The sequence below is a fragment of the Sphaerodactylus townsendi genome, linkage group LG12 (genome assembly GCF_021028975.2).
Source record: "Sphaerodactylus townsendi isolate TG3544 linkage group LG12, MPM_Stown_v2.3, whole genome shotgun sequence".
Taxonomy (NCBI): Eukaryota; Metazoa; Chordata; class Lepidosauria; order Squamata; family Sphaerodactylidae; genus Sphaerodactylus; species Sphaerodactylus townsendi.
This window is the reverse complement of record NC_059436.1, coordinates 12,927,549-12,954,389: the sequence shown is the minus strand read 5'-3', so window position 1 is coordinate 12,954,389 and position 26,841 is coordinate 12,927,549. Positions and strand designations below refer to the sequence as shown.

General features: G+C 43.6%; 1 long non-coding RNA gene across 1 annotated transcript in view; it reads left to right on the top strand.

Annotated features, from left to right (window-relative positions):
- Positions 1-18,613: 18,613 nt before the first annotated feature.
- LOC125442023 overlaps positions 18,614-26,841 on the top strand; it is a 39,726-nt gene continuing 31,498 nt past the window's right edge. Inside the window, exon 1 of the long non-coding RNA XR_007245928.1 lies at positions 18,614-18,718. This is a non-coding gene — a long non-coding RNA (uncharacterized LOC125442023). The remainder of the gene's footprint in view (positions 18,719-26,841) is intronic.

Sequence of the window (26,841 nt, the reverse complement as noted above, 5' to 3'; positions counted from 1 at the left end):
AGGACAGGCGCCCAATTTAGTGGATAGAGAAAAATTCCGGGTTGAAATTGAAGCAGAAAGATCGAAGCGGGAGGGCGCTCTACAGCAAGGGAGCCATGGGTCTGCAGGCTGATGGTGGACAAAACACTGGTTCCCACGCCAGGTAGTTTGGCCATCGGGCGCTGCAGGCTCTGTGCTGTAATGAGTGCTCGATGTTTTCCCCAGTCCCAAGATTCAATGTCCCCCCTCTGGGCACCATGGACACTTTGAGTCAATCTCGAACTAATTCTGCTAGCCCCTTCTTCTTAATACGGGACTCCTGCCGATTTCTCGTTAACTGCCAGCCTTGGCCAACGCATTGTCATAAGCGTTCCTGCTTTTGCAAGCCCTGCCACTCACCGGTGTTCCGCCGGACGAGAGAGTGTCCTAGGACGGCGGAAACCTTCTGGATGCTACCATCCAGAGTGACAGGCGACATAACAAACGGTGTAATCCCCGGATGCGCCGGATCCAGCCGGATCTCTCGGTATCGCTGCCCTCCCAGGTGGGCGCACGGTGAGCAGGGTGGAGGTTCTGAGGATTCCCCGGTTTCTCGCACCAGCTTGTAGTCAACCCCGCGAGGGTCGCCGCTAAGGAATAGGCGACGCCGCTGGAGGAGGTTCTTCATCTGGCGGAGAGCCGCCAGCAACAGGAAGCCGCTGGGTTTTCGTGGATCCTGACAACTCTGCTCCAGTGCTGGTCTCTCGTGACCTTTTATTAGGGTTTCCCACAGGGCGTAAAGGAGGTGGGTGGGAGATGAGCCGGGAGACCGAGACCTGAGGATCATCAAGGTGATGCATGATCTCACCCTGGCTAATGCATGAGAGGAGCTGCAATGCCTGGAGCCTAACCCTCACCTAAAGGGGTGACCATTGTCCCTGCTTCAGGTGACTGAGCTGGGGAGACAGTTCATGACCCGTGACTCATAGGGGGATGAGGAGTGGGGGTGCAACCAGCACCAGAGTCAGAGGGTCCACATGCCCCAACGTTTCTGGTACCACGGTGCTGCTGGGTCAGCAGTGCATCACTACAACGAACGAACGAACGAACGAACGAACGAACGAAAGAAAGAAAGAAAGAAAGAAAGAAAGAAAGAAAGAAAGAAAGAAAGAAAGAAAGAAAGAAAGAAAGAAAGAAAGAAAGAAAGAAAGAAAGAAAGAAAGACCCCATGTCTCTGCAGGGCCCCTAGACTTCAACCTAGTCAGGCTTATGGATAATATGACCCTGCACTGTACATCACTGAGATCTTTGTCCTCCTCAGTCACTATCCCCAAATATCCAGGAGTTTCCTAACATGGACCTGGCAGCCCTACCTCCCAGTTAATTTCCCTGCTTATGTGCCCTTGCACCAACCTTGACTTGAGCTGCATAATTGAACTATGCAATTCTTGTTCCCCTCCCGCTGCAATCCGAGGGTTTATCCAGAGCTGGAAGTGGCAGCTGAGAAAGCCAGGAGAGCCAGCGAAGACAGCCAAAGACTCAGACAACTGCTGAAAACAAACCTTGTTTCCATGGCAACCTTGACTCAGGCCTCTTTAATTGTTACATTTAATTTCTATCAAAAACTGACCTGGAAATGAAAATTTTTCTCCCTGCAATTACAGAGGCCAGGGGTGGCATAACCACAAAACCGGAATAGAAGTCTTGATTGTCCTCATATTTGAAAGTAATTTTCAACATCCTTTAAAAGAGAGCTGATTCCAGTAAAACTTTTTTTTTAAAAAAAACTTTAATAAGGAGGAATATGCATGGTTGGAAACTGTGGCTTCCAAATGAAAAATCCACATGAGAAAGACAATGGATTCCTGTCCATAAGGTTTCCCTTCCCTTTTCAATTTGCTATACGTTTTATCCTTTGCAAAGTAATGTTGTCCACACATTTTTCCATGGTAACAGGCTGAGACTTATGGATCAAGGCAAGCTGTAGCATGGTGACTTCAAGTGGAAAAAGCTGAAAACATAAAGCCCAGAGAAGTGGCAGGAGTGCCACATCCATGGTAGGTTACAATTGGATTAAAGGAATCTTCAACGGAGAGTTCCATTCTCACGGAAAGTATTTTGTTGTATATATGAGTTACCACATGTGTTTGGTGTATTAAGTTGGTATGTTGCCACCAGAGGAATCCATGTTATGTTATGAAATGTCATGATTTCATGTAACGATTTCATATACCACAAAGAACAATTCCTCATTGAACATTAAAACATAATGCTCCTTTACAATTGTGAAGATCAAAGCAACTTTAAAGCACACAAAGAGGGTCAATTCTTGTAACATGCGGACCATGTTATAAGTTGTTTAAAATGCTGTTTTCTTTCAGTCTCACAATGTGTGTCCTTATTTGGGAGCTCTCTGAAGTGGGAACCTTAGCTATCTATCATGGTTTTATCTTATCCTTTCTTCATGGACCTCAGGGCCTCTCCTCCACACTTGGTCATCCATACGTCTGTGGACTGTCAGGACTCTCACTATGGTATGAAGTTTCCTGCTGATTTCAGCTGTTGCCTGCCACCACTCGAAGCAGCATCACAATTCTTTTTAAAAGAGCACCACTGCTGGTACATCACTTCCAGGCACAATCCAAAAGTGACAATGGTAGCTCTAGGAATCACCATAAACTCTATGGTAAAACCATATAGCAATTCCTAAAGCTATCCACTGTGACATCAATGATATCAGCATCACAAATGCTTCACATTTTCCTGCCCCCTCAACCATTTCACTATTGCTAGGCTTAACAACTGTGTGAGGTAGATAAAGCTGAGAAAGAGACAGTAGAGTCTTCACACAGAGAGCTCCATTTTGGCTCATGATATTCTGAACATTAGCCTTATATGCACGTGGAGTGAGGCATTCTGGTTCTGGTTCCAAACCATGTGAAATGGAGACAGTCTGCCTGCCTCTGTACCTATGACTACCCTTCAAAATACTAATTTCTAGGACAATGGGATAACACACCTCTAGATCTCTCAGTGAGGGGGTGGGGTAATGGGATTTTTTTTAAAAAAACACCTTTTAGACAGCACAACAATGATTAGCATATACATGAACACTTGTTGCAAGAACTCAGTCCAGATATCTTGTCAGCAACTTGGAACATATTAAGCTGCAAAATAGTCCAGAGAGAGAGAGAGAGAGAGAGAGAGAGAGAGAGAGAGAGAGAGAGAGACTATGCAAATAATGCGATTCTGTGCAGTTACTTCACTCTAGGTCTGTTGGAATCAGTGAGCTTATACTGAGGTAGCTGTATATGATTGTGTTTTGAATGGCCTCAGGTCAGTCTAAAGACTCTGTGACTGAGCATCTGAACTTGGAGCTCCCAACTTTCTGATCAGTATGCATCACCAGTCTCCCTAAATTATGTGTGTCAAGTGCCATCCAGTCACAGCTGAACTATGATGACTGAAGCAAGAGGCTTTCAAGGCAAATGGGAAGCAGAGGTGGTTTGCCATTGCCTTCCTCTGCAGAGTCTTCCTTGGTCTCCCTTCCAAGTACCAGTTAGCTTCTGAGATCTGATGAGACTGAGTTCTACTATTCCAACTCCCCCCATTCCTAAATTAGCTTGTAAGAAAATTTCTATGAGGATGTTTCTGATTCCTCCCCCTCCAATGAAACAGGATAAAAAACACACCAAAATAAACAGTGGCAACTTGAAAAAGGCTGCTTGTGACATTTGCACAATAAAATCTCTCTTTCCCCTTTTCATTAATTAATCTGTTTCAAAGGCTTGTCATGGGATTTCACCCCTCTGCCAGCCTCAATGTGGTTTTGTTTACAGCATGAAAAGTCCATTGGAGGCCTTCTTGGCAGGACAACCTCAACATAATCATGGCTACGAGGAAACAGAGAGCAGGAGGGATGGCTTAATGCATGATGCAAAAGATGTAGTGTTCCTAATCCTCCCTATAAACAAAAGCTGAGTACGGTGGGAAAGGACTGGAGATATCGCCATGGAAAACAGTAGCACCTGCTCACTCGTGAGTGGCACAGGCCTTTGCCGAATACAGAATTACATAGACAATCTTTTTTTTTTTTGCAAGGGTGGGACAGCGAGAGATTAATGGCAGAGAATGGCAGAGAACATCAGGAAGACAAGAAAGATTTAGGAAAGTGGCAATATCCTCCAGGGAAAACTTACAGCAGAGAAATATCTGCTGAAACTTTCAGAAAAGATCTAGAGTTATGTCGGCCTACTCCAAATTGAAGTGATTCTTAGGGATGGTGGGATTTTGGCAAGAAGCTGAGTTGGGTATGATGCCGACCGTAGAGTCCACGCTCCAAAGCAAGGGTCTTCAAAGTGGTTGATATTGACCCATGGCGGTTAATGGGGCTATCCAATAGGTCATTCAGTGCCTAGGGACCTGGGTGGTGATGGTGATGGTGGCTGGGTGGTATACCTGGGTGGTGATGGTGATGGTGGCTAAGCTGTTGCCCCCTCACACACAATGTACCACCTGAGACCATCATGTCCCCTTGCCTCATTATAGACATGGCCCTGGTGTTATACTGCACTGCATAGGTGATACAAGCACTAGATATCCTTGCCCAGCTATCGATTCAGCAGGATCCGATCTGCTAACATTATTTCCACTTCGAAATTAAATAAGAGAACAGGAACCTTCTAGTCCTGGAATAAATTGGAGGAAAGCAGAGGAGACGAGGATTCTATCTGTACTCCCTTTTAGACTTTACTAAGCAAATGAATTGTAGAATCATATCACCGGTGAAAAGGGGGGATATGAAATTTAATTGGGTTGCACGATCCTCTGCAAGGACACAATCACTACCACTTACCTGTTCCAAGGGGGTCTTGACACTTTCGAAATGGAATGATTTATGAACTCTATGAAACTATCAATGCATGTAATAAACCTATACAACCCTGTCTCTGAGTTTATTTGGCTGTATTTTAGAACCTCTCTGATATTCGGCAGAACGCATTAAATTACTTTGCTTACAGGTAGCAGCTCTTTAAGTGTAGTCCATTTTGCTCAAGATGAAAGCACCAGTTAAAGTACCAGTCTTTGCTGTATAAAGCATGAAACTGTAGCACAGTTCTCTCTTTTCAGAGGCAGACTGTGTACTTCCTCTTTTTGTAGCTGGACCACCCAAGGAGGGATAGGAAGGCAGGATTTACTTGCCATGCTGTCTATTTATGCATTTGCTTCATTTGTACTCAGCCTTTTTTGCAGAGTCTCAAGGCTGATTACAATTTTTTTAAAGTATAGTTAGTTGAATTTAAAAGCTATAGCAAGAGGGAAGATCACATTCCAATCTCATCAGATCTTGGAAAAAAGCGGAACTGGTACTTGGATGGACACCACCAAGGAAGGCTCTGCAGAGGGAGGCACTTCGGCTTCCCACTTGCCCTGAAAGCCCCTGAAGCATTAAAACCACACACACACACACACACACACACACACACACACACACACACACACACACACACACACACACACACACACACACACACACACTGAGACTTTTCATAAAAATCTCCTCCTTAATTCTTTACACATTCTATGCAACAACAGAAGCCAGGAAACCTTCTTGACTTCATCAAGCAGGCTGTTCCACCATGTTGGCGCCACAACTCTTGGATTCAAGTCACTGTTCATCTTACCAGTCGGGCAAGTGGCTTGTTGAATAGGTCATGTCCAAATGATTCAGTGCTCCCACACATTCATCACTTTTCTATATGAGTCTTCTCATGATGTCAAGGAATGATGTCCAACATTCTGGCAAAGTGGGGCCCATTTCCTGGTTGTTGTGGGTTTTCCAGGCTGTGTGGCTGTGATCTGGTAGTTTTGACTCCTAAAATTTCACCTACATCTATGGATGGGCTCTTCAGAGGCATGTGATATGTATTTCTCTCCATGGCACAGACAACTGATCCTGACCATTAAAGCCTTTGACAATACATGCCCCATTTACTTTTTCCTGTAGTACTAATTCTTGGTGGTCATATCAGAACTCAAGTATAGCCCTTCTATAATCCGCTACAGCCTCACCCCTTGATCCATTTCTCCATCCACTCCATCCTCCAGCCTGTGACATAAAGATTCGGAATCTTTGTGCAGTCTGAGAGCATGAATCAGGATCCAGTAAGAGAATCCAGCTATGAAAGCTAACTGATACGTTTCTGTCTAGCCCTCTTGCAGATGATGTCCACACAGACACCATATCATCCAATCTTTCCCCTCATCATCAAAGTCTCCATAGCCAGTAGCTAATCTCTTACACCATCTACTCCCCTGTGGCCTGAACTATATTGAGCATAGACAAATCCACAGCTGTCCATTCAATCTTTCATTATTCTTCCATATGTTTTTTAAAAGTGTATTTTCTTTAAAAAGTAGTAATTTGCTTAGCTTTGTAATTAGAGCCAGTGATTAGTGAATCTTTTTACCCATCCACAAAGTCGTTTTCAAACGAAGGGGAAAAAAAATAAATCGAAGGAAAGAGTAAAAATGTGGGCAGTTAAATGAGCTCAAAGACTAGAATTAAACAGATTATATCTCATTACTTTCAAATGGAATAATAAAAAAAAGAAAATTGGAGCTTTATTGAAGCGGCAGCCACATCTGCAGATGAACAAGAAGAGGAGAAGGATCTTGACAACTTAATGGCTGCAGACAAACAGCTTTTTATAAAATAAATAACATCGAGCCACCAAGTTTGGGATTCTTGTTTTCCAGTAATCCTGTTTGCCACTCAGCTGATCATGTGCCTTGCTAATAGGATGCAAGTATGCCAAGTGACTGCAGAGGGGAGGATGGAGAATCCCGGAGGATACTCCCCCTAGGTAGCTTGCTAGGATAGGTCTGGCACAGACAATACTCCAGAGAGTGCGGAAACTGGATGGCACATATGTGGGCTGGCAGATTTTTTTTGTCTCTTCCTAAAATGACTATTAATTTCCTCCCTGCCTGCTGCCACTGCCAGTTGTTCAATTTTTGCACCGATCTCGGTGCCATCTGATAACACATTGGCTACAGCTGCAACTGGCGCCTCTCCTTGGCATGAGACTCTCTGGTCTTGTTTTCACTGTATGCCTCATCACGAAAGCAGGGACTCTTCCATGTGTTGACTGAACATGCAGGCAGGGAGAGCAGGCAGAAGGTCGCAGGTGCCATCCAGCCACATCTGCACAAGTTCTAGCTTGTGAGCACAGTGCCTACGAAGTATCCTTCAGTATGTTCCCTTTCTGTGACCAGCCATATTTAGAAAGCAGGGTGTCCAATAATGGGGAGGGAGCATATGGGCTGTGACTTCCTCCTCATTTAGTCACCGTGCTCATGAGCTGGCAATCATGCCGAGATAAGGGGCAGGGTGAACATGCTCATCATGACCCTTGACCCTCTCATGTGCATTCAGGCAATGCATGGAGGGATCATGAACAGATGAATCAGGAAGTCTGACTTCTGAAACACTACAAATATTAAGAGCAGAATTTAAAAGTAAATTGGCTGGATCTGCACAGTATTGGGTATTTCACAAATGGGCTGGATCCCGTGGAAGGTTTCAACGTGTGCAGCAGTGCAAGCCAAAGCATTACAATTACTCCCTGCTGTCTGCTTGCACTAAGGGAAAGTAATGATATCTCTACTATTTTTTCCCCGCATGCGCAAGACATGGCACAAGGCAATTGTTATGCTACAGTTCCTGAACCAAATAAATGAAATCAGGAGAATCATTTGTTGTACATTCCATTGTTCCATATCTACATTGTTATTTCATTACCATTATATTAAAATGCTCTGTGTTGCTGCCATCTGTTGCGCTACTGCTTGTGCGAGCGGAACAATGCTAAACAAATTTTCCTTTCTGCTTACACAGCCCACTGTAATAATTCGCCTGCTGGATTTTCTTGTTCACACTAAAAAATCCAGGAAGGTGATGGTTGTGACATGCAATTCTACCAATCTTTTATTAGAGGTGACCCCTGGCCACAGAATGACTCAGCAGTAGGCAAATTTTCATTTTATTTTACATTAAAGGAAGACAATAAGGTGGAATATCCAATAAGTGTCTTGCAAACATTTTTAAAATTTAGACTGACTACTCAGATCTACCTCCATGTGGGTTTGGCGTGTGCCCATGAACCCACAGGAATCCAGTGACCAGTTCTCACAATCATTTCCCAAACAGACTGCAAAGATACAAAAAGTGTACAATGCAAACTCTCCAATGTTGTTCTTTTAAGGGATGTCAAAGAGGGAATGAAAATCCACAGCTAAACGTACAAATGTACATGTAAACATTCTGTGAAACAATAAATGAGAAAAGAATAAAAGGGAAAGGGGAAAAATCATTATAAAAAAGTAAATCTTCGTTCAGAATATAATAAACAAATATACATAGAAACAAACCTAGATTTAAGCAGAATGGGTGGGAAAACCAAGAGTCAGTCACCAGGTTTCTGCAGGGCCTTCCCCACAAACTTTCCTTTCAGTAATTGCAGGCCTGGGTTGGCTGGCAACACAGCGAAGTGTGCATACTGCAGAACAAGCTACCTCTTGCATGCAATTGAACTCCACCCACCTCCTAGTAACATCCTAATCAGGGGAATGAGGCAGGTGTGCTGCCGAATGAAGAGAAGAAGAAGAGTTTGGATTTATACCCCCCTTTCTCTCCTATAGGAGACTCAAAAGGGCTTACAATCTCCTTGCCCTTCCCCACTCACAACAAACACCCTGTGAGGTGGGTGGGGCTGAGAGAGCTCCGAAAAGCTGTGACTAGCCCAAGGTCACCCAGCTGGCTTGAGTGGGAGTGTACAGGGTAATCTGAATTCCCCAGATAGGCCTCCACAACTCAAGTGGCAGAGCTGGGAATCAAAACCGGTTCCTCCAGATCAGAGTGCACCTGCTCTTAGCCACTACGTCACTGCTGCTCCTGAGCCATCTATGTGGAGTAATTCAACCTACTCCACCTCCAAGCAGCGGCTTAATTTGGGGAATTGATGTGCATGCTGCTAACAAGTCATATTTTGGGGGCATTGGAGCCTCCTGCCACTACCCCCTATCTGCTCCGCTTGGGGCACTTGTCCCTTCTTGCCCCGCTCCCTAGATCCAGACTCGGTGCTGATGGCCAGGATGTGAGAGTCAGTTTACAACCTGATCCTTGTTCTCCTTCCAAAACTTCTGCTACTCTCAATAGAAAATTGACTCTTTTTTAACCATCTCTGCTTTGTACCACTGCTGGGAATTTGCTGATAAATGCCACAGGCATTCCTGTCCATTGAAAAGCCATAGCTAATCTGATAATGGATCCTAGAGGCTGCACTTTTTCCTCCAGTGTCAAAGTTAGTTACTGTGTTTCTGCTGTTTATGCACTAAATAAACTCTTCCTCTCCCACACACACAGACACACAAATACATACACACAGAGGAAGAGGGAAAGAGATGCTTCATCCCCGGCTGAAAATTCAACACGGCTACCAGAATTTCATTCAGCTTAATGGAATTATTCATTTCAGACTGACATAAAATGAGAGCTCTCAGACTCAGTGCCTTGGGAGCCTGTTTGAGAACTTCTTCTCCTGGTTTATGGTCCAGAAAGATGTCAGAGTTTTTAACACTGCCTTGAAGCTTTTGTTTTAAAGACTATGGTACTGCACTGTTTTTGCTTCAATGGGTCTTGACACATACAGGAACATCAAAATTCCAGCATGGCTCCCAGGTGGAATTAAACAAGGGTTGTTGAGATCAGTCACAATTATGCCACCAGGGTATGTGTAATGTCCTCAGTGGTGTGGGAAGAGAATTTGAGGAGGGGGAGTGACTTTCATGTAAAAAGGAATCTGTTCCTGATTCCAGTTGAATAGATGATATCCAAATAACAATTTGGCATGAGAAATCTTTTAAAAAATAGTTATTGTGCAAGTGAGGGGCATACTTTGGTTTCTAATTCCCCAGTGCCTGCCATAAATAATGGGATGGGATAGTACTAGTTGTGACAGAATTTTGTTGAATACTTTATTTCTCATCATATTGCCCACCAAGACAGACCTTAACCAGCAGATACTGTGCAGGGCCAAAGAGAAGCAGGAGGACTGTCAGGTCTCCTGCTATGGTGGAGGACAAACCTCTCTTCCTGCCATCACTCAGAGAAGCTCTGGGAGAAAACAAATAAACTAGAATTTAAAAAAATACTGTCAGGCTGTTAGTGTGATGTCACTTCTGAGGAAAGTGACTCCATTTCTCTCTTAGAACCACTGGGAAATTTATGGTTTTACTATAGAGTTTGCAGCAATTCCTAGACAGGCCTCACATCACTTCTGGTCTTTCCTAGGAAGAAAGGGAGGAAAGAGAGATAAGTGGGGGATGGGGAGAGATGTATGGTTTTATTTTTTGGTTTTAACTGAAAATGTTTTTACCAATTAATGTAAGCTGCCTTGAATGGTGTGGAAATAAATGTTTTAGTAAATACTCCAAAGAACATTCCAAAGGGGTAGAAAAAAAGACTGAGCCACTGGTCCCCAACATGGGACCTTTGAGCACCATGGTTCCCAACCACTCATTCCTTCTGCCTCAAAGCATGACAAAGCAGTGGTCCATTCCTAACTGTTCTCCACTTCAGTGATGAAACAGAGGCTTCAGAACAGCTCAGGGGGCATCATTGTTGTGCAGAGAGCAGCCATTTAGAAGCATAATTTCCTCCCATAACACATCCATACACAAACACCTCAGTTCTTTGTCCTCAGTTCTTTATTTAAGATCACAGAAAAACAACCACCAACAAAATCAGCAAAGATCCAATGGCAGAGAAATTTGGATAAATGTAAACGTATCCAAGCAGTTAACTTGGATATTCATGAACTATGATTCCCATCAGCCCTCCCCAGCATGACCAATTGGCCATGCTGGCAGGGGCTAATAGGAATCATAGTCTATGAATATCTGGAGGGCCAGAGTTGGACACCCCTGTAGTAGATGGACATCATCACAACAACATTTCACCGTAAGATAAGGTGACCAGATGGTCACCTTTGTGAACCTGTCACAGGGCGGGAAACGGCAGCGCCCCAGAAGGCCGTGCACTCCTGCGGCCCCACGCGGGGGAGGCTGCCGCACTGCCTTGCGCCTCAGAAGGCAGTGCGGCAGCCTCCCAAAAATCGGGACAATGGAACTAACCCACGGGACGCGGGACATATTGTGTGAAGGCGGGACTGTCCCGCCAAAAGCGGGACTTCTGGTCAGCCTACCATAAGAGCATTACATTGAAATTTTCCCTTGTAGTCAGTTTTCCATTTTGTATTTTAGTGTCACGGCTGTATTGTGTAACGTGCTTCTTTTCTGTGAATCCCAACATGTAATTCAGTCTTGAAATTACAGGTGGATGATTGATTTAGCCTCTGAGGATTAGTTTTTGTTTTCAAGATCTTTAAAAATCAAGGTTTTGGAAGACAATTTGAATGAAGACTCATGTGCAATCAGTGGTATGACATATGGCTTTTAACTGATCCAAGTCTCCCAAGATGCTTGGCCCCTATCTTTCACCTGCACTGGCCAACTAGTGGCTTATCTCCCAACCAATTGTGTATATTGCTGTTTTTTGAGGCACAAGTAACATTGAAAAATGAGTATAGTTTACAGGGAAAATTTAGTATGGAGAAACAGAAAATGTCAAAATGATAAAAGTGTCTGGGTTCACCTGGCGCCAAGCAGAAGCAAAATCAAAACAGGGACTTTGGTATTGCAACAGCAAGCTGCAGGAATTCAAAAAAAAATCTATAAATGAGGCAAGAAAGTTCAAAAATGTTTGTCTGCTAGATTTGAGCCTACCCACCCCATCTAGGCAAGCAATAACACTCTTGTGAAGAATGGCTCTCTAGGCCTAAGCTAAATAAGTTTTCTGGGCCTGGCACTTTTGATTCTCCGCTTCCTCCTCCTTACACTCTTTAACCCTGCACTTCCTTCTTTCCTAATCAGCTGCTACAGAAGACAAATTTCAGCCAGAAGGCCGAACCAACCATCTGGAGTCTTGTCATTTCACTGAATGGCTAAGAGGAAACACTGTTTATCTGGCTTGGCTGAATCCTCCTGCCTAGAGGCTAAGTGTCAGTTCCAGACTCCTCATCCTAGGCAACCTCAGGGTCGGCAATGTTCAGGTCTTTCTTTCTTTCTTTTTTTTTTGCAGGACCACCACTGGGCAGAAGGAACTAATGCACAGCACAAGGCAATTCACACAGCCATTGATGATCGGCAAAAGTCACCTTGACCATGTTTTCTTTGTCATGGCCTTGTGTTAGAGCTTTTTCGGGGAATGTTTCCCTTCATGCTCCGATTTATATTTCAGCACATCCTGAATCCAATACAGGTTGTCAGTCCTTTCATTTAAAGCACACAGAAAGCATCCTCCTCCTGAAAAAGCAGAGATCCAATTACAATTGCACTGCAATGACATTTGAGCCTTTTTTCTTGAAGCTACTTCATGCGTTGGGTAAATGCAAATTGTCTCCAGTGATGAGCATGTTCCAAGCCAGAAAAAACCTCTGGATGCATTTGTATCACCTTCCTCCCAGTGTGATGTAGTGGTTAAGAGCAGGTGGAGTCTAATCTGGAGAACTAGATTTGATTCCCACTCCTCCACTCGAGCAGTGGACTCTAATCTGGTGAACCATGTTGTTTTCCCACTCCTACACATGAAGACTGGTAGGGGGCCTTGGGTGAGTTACAGTTCCTTCAGAACTCTCTCAGCTCCGCCTACCTCATAAGGTGTCTTCTGTGGATAGTGGAAGGGAAGGATTTTATAAGCTGCTTTGAGACTCTTTATGGTTGAGAAAAGTGGGGTATAAATCCAAACTCTTCTTCTTCTCTTCTCCGAGGAACTCAAAGCAGTGAACATGATTCTACCCTCCTCCATTTCACTCCACTTGTGAGATAGGCCAGTCTGAGAACAGACGTCTTGGCTAAGTGAAGGTTTGGCCCCAGGTATTCCTCCAACAATCTAACGACTGCACCAAACTGGCTCAAATAAAGTTCTCTTCTGAGTGAAACATTATGAACTACCAAAGTACATAAAATGAACCTGATACGAACTTCAGAGACAGGGCTAATCAATACATACCAGCACAGTCGGGCATAAATGACACACTACTGGAATAAATGTATCAGTTATCTTTCAAGGGATGCTCAAGCACCTGCCAGCTCGGCTCACGTCTTTTTTTATCGGTTGTGAGGAGGGAGCTGAATTTTTGATGACCGTTCACCCGTTCGTTGAACATTTGTGATCATTCAGCCAGTTGCTTCACTGCATTCCTTGGGCAGTGCAGCACAAATGGCTTTATGCTCACACACATTCTCATGAGGCACTAGTGAGTTCTACCACTCCCCATCGTTGCTCCATAAGTGCTTCACTTAATCAGGCTTTTGTTTATATAGACAATTAAACCAGCTGCAAATCATATACATCAGCCAAAATACTGTTCTTTTATAAAATCCTGCTCTGTGCTGTTCATCTAAGAAGCACCTAATGATGCTAATGGCTGCTGATCGGTTTAAATCAGAAGTATCTTTGCACGTGTGCAATTTTGCAAAGCAACAACAACCACCTGACACAAACCTGTTTGGCAGGTGTTCTTCGTTCGCTGGCATAGACCAATCCAGCAGGATGTTCAGCTGACATCTGATGGACATCTTCAACACAATTTGAGTCCAGGAGCACTTTATTAGCCAATAAAACTTTCCAAGATATATGCTTTTGTGAGAGCAAGCTCACTTTTCCAGATCTGATGAAGTGAGTTTTGACTCACGTTGTTAGTTTTTAAAGGGGCTTCTGGACTTGAATTGTGTTCTTTGCTACTGTAGATTAATACAGCTACACATTTGAAATTACACAATGGCAGATTACCCACTGCAAGGCTGTTCCCCACCCTCACCCCACTCTGGCATGAAAAGTCCCACCAGAAATGCTTTTGCTTTCCCTGCGGAAAGTGAGAAGCAGGAAGCAATTTTCTGCCAACCTGGATTGGTCCAGGATCCTGGAGGGTTTTCTGTCATCTTCTGGGTATGGAGCAGGAATCACTGAGGATGTAGGAAGGAGGAAGTTGTGAATTGTCTGCATTGTGCCGGGGGTGGTCTAGATGACCCTAGATGACCTTGGAGGTCCTTTCCAACTTTAAATTTCTATGATTTCTAAGCAGATATGCTCCATGCATTGTTTGCGTTCACGTGGAATCAGACGAGAAACAACTTAAACATGGATCCTGTACATTCCACTAGGATTGAAGTATTCATGTCAATTAATCAATTTAAAAAGCCCTTTTGATTAACTGAAAAGATGTCCCAATTCATGATGAGTCATATTTTATGGATGTTGATCTTAAAACAAGTTTGTGTAAAAGCTGCCAACGAGGATGACAGCATACATTTCTCAAATAAAGGGGAACTCCTCTTCCAAGATGGCTGTTCTGACACATGAACGTGATATATAAATATAGAAATTCCCCCCTTTCAAAACTGTTATTTTCTGCAACCATGTGGATTTAACCAATTAATGCCTTGACCTTGACTCCTTTGACCAATCGACCAGTTTCTTTAGTCATGTGGCTGGCAGCCCCAGAATCTGTTGGTTGAAGAGGTGGGAGTTGCATTGGCTTGACACAGTCTCTTCTATTTGCATTCAAAACTGCGTGGGAGAAAAAAGCTTTGAGTGTCACCTCTAGCCTCCCATTTCAGCTGTTGTTCTGATCTATCATGTGGGCAGGGAAAGGGGGGGAGGAGCAGCCTCAGGTGAGCCGCATGGCACATTTATTTCCCCAGTTCTCAAAAATACGAGCATAGATAGGAAAAGCCGAGCATCGTCTGGCGAAGCTAATGGCTTGTTATCTTCCCTGCCTTTAGCATCCATTAGAGGGCTCGTCCTTCCACAGGCGCTCAATGCTGACTGTGTTGGAGTGCAAAATGAAATTCACAGCACCTACCTGTGGCCACATGCTGACCTCAGTGGCGTAAGTCAAAGCCAGAGTGTGATAAAAGCAGACAGCTCCCTAAACACTTTTAATTGGAAGTCGGGTTTGTTATTGATTTTTCCCCCTCTCTCCCTCCTTTTCCCCCGTCCCTCCCCCTTCCTTCTCTCCTTCTCCAAGAAGAATGTTTTCATTAACAAATAACGAAATATTTAAGAGTCTGACATTCCCAGAGTGCTTGTGTATTTGCAATGTGCACTCGATGAAAGTTTAGCTGGCGCTTAATAGGCCTGAAGAGAAATGGATGCACTTTGGCTAAACCAGGGAAGCTGATTGCTACCTAAATAACTAATTCATCTTCATAACAGAGGGATGTCATGGATAGGGATAGGGCGAAGCAGATTCACCCAAGGTCGGACCAATTAGTGCGAAGGCTGGAGTGGGAGATTATTGAAGGGGTGAGATGTCTGGGATCCCAGCATGGGACTTGAAATGCGAGGTTTTCACTTCTCCTTCAGGCTGTTCCTCTCTCCCACTTTCTATCTAGGGATGCTTCAATAATTTGGCCCACCAGGGTCAAGCAGCCCTCAACTGGACGGTATGCTACCTGCAAAGAACCTAATCCTGTTTGTTAATGGGGTTGCCAACTCCAGGTAGGAAAATGTGGAGGGGAACTAGAGAATAGTGGAGTTTTGGGGAGGGGTGTCACTTCTGCAGGGTATATTAGATGTCCAAAGCACCTGTTTCTCCAGGGAAACTGATGTCTGTAGTCTGGAGATAGGGTTGCCAGCTCTGGATTGAGAAATACCTGGATATTGGGGGGCAGGGAAGGGGATGAAGGCTGAGGAGGGAGAGATCAGAGGAGCAAAAGTAGGGTGTAATAGCATAGAGTCCATCTTCCAAAGTGACCATTTTCTCCAAGTGAATTGATCTCTGATTTTTGGTATAGTGGTTAAGAGTGGTAGACTTTAATCTGGAGAACCGAGTTTGATTCCTCAGTTTTTCTCATGAGAGGTGAAGTCTTCTTTGGTGAACTGGGTTTGCTTCCCTATTCCTCCACATGAGGCCTGCAGGATGACCTTGGACTAGTCACAGTTCTCTCTGAACTCTTTCAGCCCCACCTACTCCCAAGGTGTCTGTTGTCCCCTCCTCTTCTTCCTTCTTTCCTCCTTTAACAACCCTGTGATGAGTATAGGCATGCCAAGGTGAACAGGACATTGCTCCCCACCCCACAGTGTAAAGGGAAAGACCCACTTTGCCGTCACATCTTTGGATCAAAACATAAAAGATTTCCTGATGGATAGGGTGAGTGATTCATCTATTCCAGGATCCTGTTTTACACAGTGTCCAACCAGCTGCCTTCCAGCATGGTGTAGTGGTTAAGAACATATGGATTCTAGTCTGGAGAACCAGGTTTGATTCCCCACTACTCCACCTGAGTGGCAGAGGCTTATCTGGTGAACCAGACGTGTTTCCACACTCCTATATTCCCACTGGGTGACTTTGGGCCAGTCACAGTTCTTCGGAAGTCTCTCAGCCCCACCTACCTCACAAGGTGTCTGCTGTGGAGAAAGGAAGGGAAAGGAGTTTGTAAGCCACCTTGAGTCTCCTTACAGGAGAGAAAGGTGGGGTATAAATCCAAACTCCTCCACCTCCTCCTCCTCCTCCTCCTCCTCCTCCTCCTCCTCCTCCTCCTCCTCCTCCTCCTCCTCCTTCTTCTTCTTCTTCTTCTTCTTCTTCTTCTTCTTCTTCTTCTTCTTCTTCTTCTTCTTCTTCTTCTTCTTCTTCTTCTTCTTCTTCCAGGGTCAACAGAGTGACCGTAAGGAAGAACCTACCTTGCATAGAACACCCGCAGAGTTCACAGAGTTACAGCTCATCTTTCTGTCCTCAGTTCCAAATACCTCCTTGCTATGTTGTGGGCATTTTGCTGATAACAGTAATGAGGAGGGTAATAAGGATAACAATAATAAATAAGAGTAATCATTCTCATCAATCCGTCAGAAATTGAAGGGGCAATCTTCGGACAGTTCTGAACGGTGTCCAGGCTTGGCCCAAAGTACAAATCGGTACAGCAGATAAATTGAATACCGACATTCCAGTAACCTCCTGTAGGTTTTTTGTCACATTATGAGTGAAGTGCACATGAATGCACATTTGTCTTTTGTGCTCTTTGTTTGCTAGAAGCTCCTCCAGTCTTAATTTGATATTTTTAAAGCTCTGTCACTGCTGTTCTTGTTTAATAAGTACTTAATCAATTCTGTGAAGCTGCCGTGACCCCATTGCTGCCGGCCACGCTAAAACAGGACGCTGTGATTAATTTGTGTGTGTGTGTGTGTGTGTGTGTGTGCTCGCTTGCCTGCAATGCATTAGGATAACTCTTAATATAGTGACTCCAGGACATCTGAATGCACATTTGTGGGGCTCTCGGTTGTTTTGCCTCCTGGCGGGTGATCAGTTCTAGAGACATGATGTTCCCAGGATGGAAATGACAACAGCAAAAGAATTTGCAGGGTGGAGAAGCCGATGCCGGAATATTCAGCCAGGCAGCGAGGATTCTAAAGATGAGTCATCTCTGCCTTCAGATCAGTGCCTTGGCTACTGGCTGAGCTGGTGGGCCTAATTCAAGGGAAATTCTCCAGGCTCTGAATTTTCTTGTCTCACACACAGCTATACTGTGAATATTCTCAATTTTCTGCTCTCAGTGGAAAATAAAAATTTGCATCCTTGCCTTTGCAGGTAAGGTTTCCAAATGGGCTGAAGGTGTGAGAGTATTATAACTGAAATCACACACACACACACACACACACACACACAGAGAGAGAGAGAGAGAGAGAGAGAGAGAGAGAGAGATTGGGCATGCCAGCAGCTTCACAGTTCAGTCAATCATATGTAAGATGCAGAACACCGATTTAGAGCAACCTTGTGTTGCTGTAGGGGCTTTTGAATGTGTACTGCTCAATACAAGATTCATTTATATATATAAAAATAAACACATCAGTGGAAAGTCTGCTTTTGAGCACCCATTCTGCTTCAGGCTTAGCAATTTGCAGCTTTCATACCTGGGGAGGCATTCAAAAGAGAATGTTGGAAGCATCCCTGAAGAGCTTGTGTATATGGTTAAGAATGTTGATCCATGGTTCTGGTAGTTAGGGCTGCCAACCTCCAGGGGGTGGCTGGAGATCATCCACCATTATGACTGATCTCCAGGCATCAGATCAGTTCCCCCTGAGAAATGGTCACTTTGGAAGTTTGGCTCTATGGCATTATACCAGGCTTAGGTCCCTCCCCTCTCCCAACCCCATCCTCCTCAGGCTCCACAGTGGGCTAGTTACAGTTCTTCAGAAATCTCCCAACCCCACCTACCTCACAAGGTGTCTGTTGTGGGAAGAGGAAGGGAAAGGAGTTTGTAAGCCAGCTTGAGTCTCCTTACTGGAGAGAAAGATGGGGTATAAATCCAAACCCTTCTTCTTCCACCCCTAACATCTCTAGCTATTTCCCAGGCTAGAGCTGGGAACCCTACTGGGAGTTCATATTGCAAGCAAGGGTCAGCCAGACCTCTGCCATAACCTCTACACATGTTAAATCTCCAATTACAAAGCGAAGGAAAAATGAGCTTTCTTCTCTGTGCAAGACTTTTTTGAAGCATGTCCCTCAGCTTCTTTTTTAGCACTGTAGAACTCAACTGAAAGTAGAAGACATCTCCGTTTCTCTCTCACGCACACCACTCAACCCATAAAAAGTCTGCACCATGGTAACCCAAAATCTACAGCAAAGAAACTTGAACGGGGGTGAGTTATGTGAATTTGGCACATTAAGGATGCATGCATACTTATTTTCTGTATAATTGATTTTGCTTTCTATAGTAACAAGAAATAGCAAAAAAAAAATCCTTTAGCAGAACTTTGAAGGAGACATAGTTTTTGACTACTGCAAAAACTACCCTTCTCCAATTTTTGCAATTTACTAGACTACAAAGTACATAATAATCTTAAAGTCTTGAAAACTGGCATTTCTTAAATGAAATCTGAGCTGCCATTTTTTTTTTTTTTTGGATACAACAATGGAATTATTGAACTCAAGTGCACCAGATAAAAATCTCTCCAGACTTCTGGTTTGCACAGTGTGGCTTATGGAAATCCAATGTTTTCTTTTAAAAAATTAGAAAAAAGTTTTTCTTCTAAAAATAATTGTCCATTTTTCCAGCAGAGACACTTTAATGTTAAGGATTTCACTATCCCAGTTTCCCTAACAAGTAGACCCAAAAGGGACATGTTAAAATACATACCAGCAAAGCATTATTCTAAGGGGGGGGGGGGGGGAAGCTTTCTGGGATGAAACTCCAGCCTGAAATGTGCCATTGATGTTTTACTTACAATGCTCATTTCACTTTTAAACAATGACCAAGAGTACAATCACTTTTAAACAGTGACCAAGAGTACAATCTGGGGAGTGAGTGGGCTGGGGTCTGTAGAGCTGGCGGTGTTATCCCGTTGCCAGCATATGTACCAATCCAGGCAGTGTAAAGGGCACTAAAACTGGGGGTATAGCCAGTGGGGGCATTCAAACATTTTAACAACAGGTTCCGATGGTGGTGGGATTCAAATAATGACTGTTAAAAAGTATTTAAAAATATTTTTAATATCACTTTTTAATTTTAAGTATTTCAAAATATTAATACTTAATAAAAATATTTTAAGTATTAAAAAGTGATATTTTAAATTTTAACAACAGGTTCTACAGAACCTTCGGAACCCCCTGAATCCGACCTCTGGGTGTGGCACCACATTGCTCCGTGGCACCCAAATGCGAAAGCTGGCAGAAAGCTAGTTGCTACAGGGATTTTCCTTGACAATCCAGCTTTCTATGTACATGGACTTTTTTTCTTGCTTTCACAGGAAAGCATTCAAACATAAGTCCCCACCACCTCCCACAGTCTAAACTGCTACACTCCAGGAGAAGTGATTAGGCATAGATCAGTTCTTATATTCACTTGGTAAATAAGTGATGAAAATGGTGTGACCGGTGTTCAGCTTGGGTTCCAAACTGAAGTGGGGAAGTAGTGAAGGTACAGCTAAGTTCAGTTTGAGAACAGATTGCAAGAAAATGCTTAGGAAGGAGATGAATAAATAGGCAGAAGATAGAAAGCCCAAATTATTTATATATATTAATCATTGTTGTTGTTGTTGTTGTTTTTAAAAAATGGCTGTATTATCCCTTTGGGTAATGGAGGAGTTGAAGGTAAGAGAAATTAATTGGCTGAAGACCAAAAGCTGGGGAGGAACCCATCCCTGAAGGCACACAGGGAAAGCAGTGATGGATAAATTGGCAGCCAGAACTAATAGTAAATTACTGGATGGGCTCAATTGCTCACAAGGGGATCCAGCACTGCTCCATTTGTTATTTATTTGAAAAGAGATGAGTTCTAATAGCACTGGCTTCACTCATCAAGGCAGCAGTCAGGGAGATTTAGAAATAAAATACCCAAACCTTCGTGGTTCATGAATGCTTATCATTTAGGCTGCACGCGTGCACGCACGCACACACACACACACACACACACACACACACACACACACACACACACACATCTTCATTCATGCATCTGGGACCACTGGAACAGACAAAAACTGGCACCATGTAGCCAAGAAGAGGCAACAATACCACAAAAGAGCCAGAATGTGTTTTTTAAAAGAAGGGGGGATCTATAGTACTATCCTAAGTGAAATTACACCCATAGACTTTAATAGATTTTGAACGGTGTAACTCTGTACAGGATGCCACTCATAATGTAAAGGATCCCCTTTGTTAGCTTGTGTGGATCCTGGGTAGTTACAATGAGCTGGACATTCACACTCGGTCTTCTGATTTCAACTCAATACCTGCTCTGGTTTCCCCAAACATCTGCTCTTGGTGTCAGGTGGTAGAAAACATCTTATCTCCAGAACCAGAGCAGGGCATTCCTGACCCCATACTGATACATTTTCTGGTGCTCACCAAGTATTTTTCAAAGTAGGTGGAGCTAGGTAGGACTTTTGCCCAGCAAAGCTTTTGATTGGCTATTAAACATCTGATTGGCAGTATTCTTTTAAATATTGTTTTGGCAACATTTGCCATCTCAGCATAAGGATTTTCATGATGTGACTGAAATTAAGCTGTAGCAGTCATTTTTTTGCTGGCTCCACCTCCTGCAGCAACTATTTTGTGATAGCCATCATGCCATGTCACAATTTCAGCGGTGCCTGCAGACTAAAAAAGCAGGAGGTCATTATATCCCCTCCCAAAATCCAACCCTTCCCAGGCCCCATTTTTAAATCTCCAGGATCCCCAATCCAAAGCTGGCAACATTGGGAAAGTGTGTAGGTCATCTGCTAGCTCATGAACCCCATTGTAACCTAAACTAGCAGTGCCCAGTCATGCGTTGCTGTGGCTTATTGTGGTGAAATGGGAAAGGAACAGTAGCAGCAAATCAACTGCAGAGGCCAGCAGTAAGTGCTCATGAAAATGTGCAGGCTGATACTGTGCGATATCATTGATGTGTGTGACCGCATCCTCCCTCACTTCTCTTCCCCTGCATGGCACCCCTCCCCCTACCTACTTCCCTTTCCCCTTTGCTAGAGTGGGTGGGTCATATCCAGATGCGGTGCCCCTTCCCTCCCCTCCCTTGCATGCCACCCCTCACTCTCTCCCCTCCCTAACTTCTCTTCCCTTGCATGCCACCCTTCCCCCTCCCTCCCTTCTGTCTTCCTCTGCTAGGGTGGGTGGATCATATCCAGATGCTGGGCCTGCTCCCTCCCCTCCCTTGCATGCCACTTCTCACTCTCTGTCCCCTCCCTCACTTCGCTTCCCTTGCATGCATGCTCCTCTGCCCCTTCCCTCTTCCTCTGCTGAATGTGTATGAGAGTAGGTGTGTTGTGTGGTAGTAGTGGGTGAGGCACAGAGAGTGAAAGGTAGTTGCGTGTGGGGGTGTGTGAACCCCACCTGACGTCTCACACGGCAACGTGTGTATGTGTTTCACTTCCACTCAAGTTATTGCCTATGTACTGTTTTCACTGCTCCTATCTGGCCATCTGAGCGAACATTCTAAGGGCATGAACATTCTAAGGGTGACAGTTACACACAGGCAGCTTCATGGCCTGGTGCGCCAGGAAAAAGATGTTTTATCTGGCTCAGGTGTGTTGTCTGACAGCGGGAGGTACATAAAAACACAGTCGGGGGAATGAGTAAGTGTCTGTGAAGTTTTCAGAGTGTTTGGGCCAGCAGGTGCGGGGTTATTCTCGAAGCAACAAACACATGGTTCCATTTTGTTATATATTTATAAGATTGTATATATAGATTGTATATATAGAATCTATATATATATAGATTGTATGTTGGGTATCTTCATTTCATGCTTTGACTTGGCTAGGCTAATCTTGTCAGATCTCAGAAGCTAAGCAGTGTTGTCCCTAGTTAGTAGTTGGATGGGAGTCCACCAGGGAAGTCCATGGATGCTATGCAGAGGCAGCGAATGACAAACCACCTCTGTTCATCTCTTGCCCTGAAAACTCTACAGGGTCGCCACAAGTCTGTTGCAACCTGACAGCTCTTTCTGCCTCCACCATCTTCATTTTGCAGGTAAGAGAGCTGAAAATCCTCATACTCCAAGAAACTGTATATAGCATACAGTCATTTACAGATTGCTCAACAAGAAGGAAAAATAAAGTTGTCTCTGCCTCAATTTATCCAACTTAATGAATTTTTAACTGAGAAAAATATGGTCATTTCCCTGGAATGTCATATTCACAAACCTCTGTTTTTACCTCAAAAATTTGGCAAGGAACTGCTATTTTTCTCATCCCTTGGCATTATCCAGGATAATATGTGATATGAAAATTATTTTTGGACCCTCAGCAGTGTGCAAGTTTGCTCCTCAGTCTTGGCAGATGTTGAAGTGAACTCTGCAAAAATCAGCAGGACTTCAAAGGCTTGGAAACAGCTTCAGAGAGCAGTGGCTCTTCATGAGACAATAAAAGTGTGCCTAATGAAGTTTTTGTTTAAAACAACTTTTAGCACAGAGCCTCCCTGATATTTCAGTCAACCATTACAGGACAGAAAGTAAAAATATTATCACCAGCTTAGTGATACAACCGTGCCATCCCTCCATAGCCTGCTGGCATTGCGAATCTTGGCCGACAAATGCTTGCTGATTGGAGCCCTGTATTCATGTACACTGTTACTATACACTAAGGGAAAGCAGGTATGAGCATGGTGACCCCATGCTATGTGATGTTGGTTTGTGACATGTCATGTATGAGTGGAAGAAGGACATCTTTGCACCCCTCTTTAAGCATTCCCAATTATGGGGAGGGAGCCAGCATGCTTACAGTTATCCATGTGTATATATATGCTGTCTCACCAGCCAGTGAGGGGGAGCTGGTGTGCCCAAACTTGCTCTCCCTTCTAGGCATATAGACTGAAAGCACAGAGAGGCCATACATACAGGGCCTGGGTTATCTTGCAGGTAGTTTCTGAATGTGCCCTGTGGAGACTCAGTCAGTCATACTTTGCTACCCTTTGCTACACAGTGGCACTTTAGAGACCAATAAGATTTCCTGAAGGGAACTTTGGCTCTTGAAAACATATACCCTAGAAACCCTGTTGGTCTTTAATATGTTGTGTGTGTATGTAAAGTGCCACCAAGTCACAGCTGAACTTATGTCAAACTAGTAGGGTTTTCAAGTCATGAGACTAAGAGGGGTGGTTGGCCACTGCCTTCCTCTGCAAAATGACTACTATTCCTTGGTGGTCTTGTTGGCCTAGTGCACAGCGGAAGGACTAGGTGCCAACTCACCCTTGCTAGAACAGGAGGTAACTGCTTGCAGTATAAGAAAAAGAAACACTCAGACAGTAGATTTAGTTCCAACAGGAATACTTTATCTTTTCTTTCTCAAAGGAACAAAATAACAATGTTTTACTCATCTAACTATCCACTCTCTACTCTAACAACAATCTGAGCCCGAACCTGAAGGTGAAGGAGAGGTACTGAATTGGGTATGCAGTCTTCTTATATAGTTTTGTCCAGCAAATCATTAGCTAGATGATCTAATCATCCTGGCCTGTGACCTTTTCACTTCTGCTGACTGTTACATGCCAATCACTGCAGACCCAGACAGAGAGGCTCCGACCTTTACAATTCTGCTGACTGTTACATGCCAATCACTGCAGACCCAGACAGAGAGAGGCTCCGACCTTTACAATTCTGCTGACTGTTACATTCCAGTCATTCTAGACCAGCATATGACCACCTTGCAATTTTCAATATCCTGACACCCCTTCTCATATCTGGTTGGAATGTTGCCTCATTACATAATATTTACAAACAAAATAATTACAAACAAACGTCATTCACATTATTTACACTCATTACATAGTTAGTACATAGTCAGTACACAGAGTTACTTTATTTCACTCACTTTGTACAGAGTCCCCTTTGCCAAATTGTGCTACATCTGCTAAACCCAAACGCAAACACCAAGTCATTATGTTCTTGTATTGGTAATGGATTTGTTAAGATAAATCGGCTATGTTTGCAGATGATTCACGAGTACTGCTAACTTAAACCTATATTTGACTGTATCAGTTGTTTTACATTTTGGAAATTTCTACAGCTACATGTTTGAGTACGACTTTTAAAGGTGTTTCGTTCTTCTGCCATGGCTATACATGTCTGTGAGTCTTCAAAACTGTTATAGGTTGTTCACATTTCTCACCCAGGATCTTTTAGCAACTGCATAACCCATTGTAGCTCATTGCATGCCTCATTAAGGAACCGTGATACTCTGCCTCAGCCTAGATTCAGAAGTGTGGCAACCGTTGTTTGTTTCCGAGATCTCCAACACCTCGGATGGCTGCCATAACCTTGCATATAATAACCACTCACTTGACTTACATCCTGAGTCCTCTGCAAATGAGCTGTCCGCGATACACCACTAAGTCCTTTTATTGTTTTGGTTAAGAAAAGTTAGTAAAACCATAGTTAGCAGTTCCCTTCAGAAGTAACGAATTACTCTTTTTAGCCCCTGCCAGTCTTTCTCAGTGGGTTTTGCAACTGTTTTACTTAATAAACCTACAGCAAAAGCTATGTCTGGTCTTGTCCAGTTAGCAATGTGCAGCAGTGGCTGCCAATTAAGGAACTTGTGATATAGGTTCTTGCCTTTCAAATGCTTTCTTTGCTGTTATCTTGCTTACAAAAATCAGCCACCATTGGGGTTTGTGCCACTTTGGCATCTTGCAGACCAGCTTTTTGTATGACACCCTCTATCTTTTGTTTTTGTGTCAGAAACACATCCCCTTCTTCAGATTTACTGACTTGAAATACCCGAGGTATTGCTTTAGATACCCCAAGTCTTTTTTCAGCTTATAAAGTGTTTACTCCAACTCAGTGTAAAGTTGTTTGATTTGGTTGTCTGTTTTGCAAACTTTCACACAGAGATCATCAACATAAAATCATCAAAATGATACATTTCATCACCAGTACCTCTGGTATATATCATACAGGCATCGGCCACACTTTGGTCAAATTTCATTTCACATAATGCTTTGTGTATGCACCTGTTCAACAACATCTGGCTGACTGTTTCAGCCTGTTACAAAGCTTTGTTGAGCTTTATAAACTTTATCTAACTTGTTCATGCTCTCATAACTCTGGTGCTTGCTTCATGTATATGGTCTCTTGCAAATCTGCATTTAAATAAGCTTTCGTTTCAAAAAATCAAAGTGCCCCTTCATTTTAAAGTCTCTTTTGCTCAGCCAGAGCAATCACTAATCTCATGGATTCTGCCTTTGCAGTGGGTGCATAAAGTCTGATCATAACTGCATCCAAACTCTTTGTTGAGAGAAGCCTTGTGCTTGACTAATCTTGCTTTATATTTGCAAGTCCCATCGGGCATAGGTTTACTGTATACCTTCCATCATCTTGCACCTATGATCGGCTATTTATCAGTAGGTTTATCAACAAATGTTAAACACTTTTAAGTTCACCAAGGATTCAAACTCATTGTCCATAAAGGCCTGATTCCATTTTTCCACTGTTCCTCAGGGTGGACATTTCAACATATCATGGAAACCTTGTGGTTTCTGTCCCTAATTGGCACACTCTCACTTCTTGTACCATAAACCTTTTTTGGTGGTATGCCTTATTTTGCCTCTTTCTGGATCTGCGTGGGTATAGCTATTTCTCCAGTTTGCTCAAGCCCCCCTCCTCTCCTGGCTTCCTTCACTGATCACCTTATCTACTGTTCTGTTGTTGCTTAAAGGCTCCGGGAGCAGATGTGTGACCTTGAACAGGGAAGTGGGGGGGTTGCTGTGGCCCCGTCACTAGGGTACTGTGTCATGGCTTACATTGGTGGTAAGAACACTTCAGAGTTTTGATGCACATGTTCCCAACCTGTATAAGCTTTTTCAAAGTTGGCAACTAAGTGCGTGAGATAGCAATTCTTCCATGACCCAATGAAAATCTATATAGCCTTTGGTATTCTGCGCATATCCTACAAAACGCAGTCTCTGCCATTTCTTTTGTCCTTTTTTCCGTTGCTGTCTGGGAATGAGGACGTTAGCCAAAACTCCCAAATATTCTAAGGTGTTTCTAGGGAAGGCCTTTTGCCAAACATTCTGAAAAAAATGGTGTTTTCATTGACTACTTGAACTCCACAACCTGTTTATTACATGTATTGTGGCAAGCTAAGACAGCCTCTCCTCAGAAATGGAATGGAACCTTGGCATCATTTATCATGCAATCCCGCATTGTTTGAAGAATGCCTAGTCTCCTCTCAGCCACGCCATTTTCAGCCGGGCTGAACGGATTTGTTCTCCTGTGGCTAATACCTTTCTGTGTCAGCCATGTTTGGAATTTGTTCCCCATGAACTCACCGCC